This window comes from Chenopodium album, chromosome 9 (genome assembly GCF_948465745.1).
Source record: "Chenopodium album chromosome 9, dcCheAlbu1.1, whole genome shotgun sequence".
Classification (NCBI taxonomy): domain Eukaryota; kingdom Viridiplantae; phylum Streptophyta; class Magnoliopsida; order Caryophyllales; family Amaranthaceae; genus Chenopodium; species Chenopodium album.
The window spans coordinates 43,016,225-43,018,061 of record NC_137842.1 but is presented as its reverse complement, the minus strand read 5'-3'; the positions used below and the strand labels follow the sequence as shown (position 1 = coordinate 43,018,061).

Here is a 1,837-nt window from a genome sequence, read left to right as displayed (position 1 = left end):
GATTTCTTGGAATTGTGGAGTGATAGTTTGACGTTAATTTGGGTTTGTGTGTGGTCGGGTGGGGATTTTTCTTCATACGCTTGAGGACATAGGTCATGATTTTGATCTTGAGAGTTCTCTACTTGGTTGGAAAGGTAGGAAATGTTTTGGGTTGGTGGATTGAAGAGAGGTCCATCTTGGGGGTAGGAGTTTTCTTTCCTTGGAGGTTGTTGAAGTTGTTGGGATTGAGCTTGGGTTACAAACTCTTTTTCCCTCAAAGTCAAAACTTCACCATGCTTGAGATTGAACTCTCTACAATAGGATGCATCATGATCCGTCCCACCACAAGGAGCACATGAGAAATCAATGATTTGTGAAGGTTTTGAACACAAACCAACACTTGAGTTTAACTTGGAAAGACCTTCATTCAAGAGCTCAACTATGTGCTTAATTTGGCCGACTTTCTCCAACTCATAAGGATCCCTTTGCTTCCCTTGGGACCTTCTTTGGCCTCCCCAAGAATCGTTAGTAGCCACTTCTTCAATTGTAGCTTCAACTTGGCTTTGAGGGATCTTAATCAATTGGCCACCGGCACCCGCATCTAGATTGGTCCTTGACATTGGCTCCAAGCCATCATAGAAGAATCTCATGAGCAAATTACGATTGAATTCATGATGAGGACACGCTCTAATCAAATCCTTAAACCTTTCCCATGCTTCCCCAAAAGTTTAATCCGGTTCTTGCTCAAAGGAAGTTATCTTCCTCCTCATCTTTGCGGTTTGCTCCTCGGAAATGAACCTCTTGAAAAAGGCCTTTGCAACTTCCTTCCATGTGGTGAGAGAGTTGGGCTTCAAAAGCTTGAGCCATTTCTTTGCTCTTCCGGTGAGAGATTGCCGAAAGAGATGCATACGAATGTAATCTTAGCTCACTTCATTTGTTTGCATCATTGCACACAACTCAAGGAATCGGTCCAAATGCTCAATAGAGTCTTCACTTACGCCTCCGGAAAATTGCTCAATTTGCACAATCCTAGCATATTGTGGATGGATTGTGAAATTAGTCTCGGTGGTCGGGAGAAGTATACCACTCGTGAGCTCATAGATTTCCGGGTTTCCAAACTCCCTAAAAAGAAGGTCATCCTCTTGTCTTGCCATATCTCTCTTTGAATACAACAAAGCTAAGCACGCGATTAGTAATGACAAGTAGGATTAAGCAAGCAAAATGCAAGAAAGGAAAGCAAATAAAATGACTCTAACAATAGCAAAAATAAATGTTAAACAAGCCGCCTCCCCGGCAATGGCGCCAAAATTTGATAGGGATAAGATAGGTCGTTATACTACCACCCTAACCAAATTAATCATTTATAATACCTAAACCTACACTAAACTAGTTAGTGGAAAGTAAAGGGTCGAACCACTAGGGAAGCACGCTAATTCAACATCAAATATCACTAATGCAAGAGTAAAAAGGAGATTGTTTTGTTGGTTTTGTTGAGTAAGAACACTAAAACTACGAATAAACAAGAAGATGATAACTAAAACCAATAGAAAATGACGCTAAGGATACGGGGGTATCCAATATAATTAGAAAGAGAAGAATAATGGTGATTATAATGAAACATATGCCAAAGAACACAAGATTCTACCTAAACAACTCATTCTCATGCAATAGTCTAGGCAAATCAATGAAAGAGGTCTACACTAATAAGGATCATTCTCATGCATCCTATTAGTTACAATCAAATCAAGAGAATAAAGAAGAACAATCCATAAAAACTCCACTTTAATAACTCATTCTCATGCAATCATTAAAATAGAGATGATCCTAATCTAGTTCAAATCACTTTCATGCATTTAAA

General features: G+C 39.4%; 1 non-coding gene across 1 annotated transcript; it reads left to right on the top strand.

Moving 5' to 3' along the window:
* Positions 1–645: 645 nt before the first annotated feature.
* LOC145560916 (small nucleolar RNA R71) lies at positions 646–752 on the top strand. The gene has a single exon (XR_014093509.1). It is a non-coding gene; the product is annotated as a small nucleolar RNA R71 (small nucleolar RNA).
* Positions 753–1,837: the final 1,085 nt, after the last annotated feature.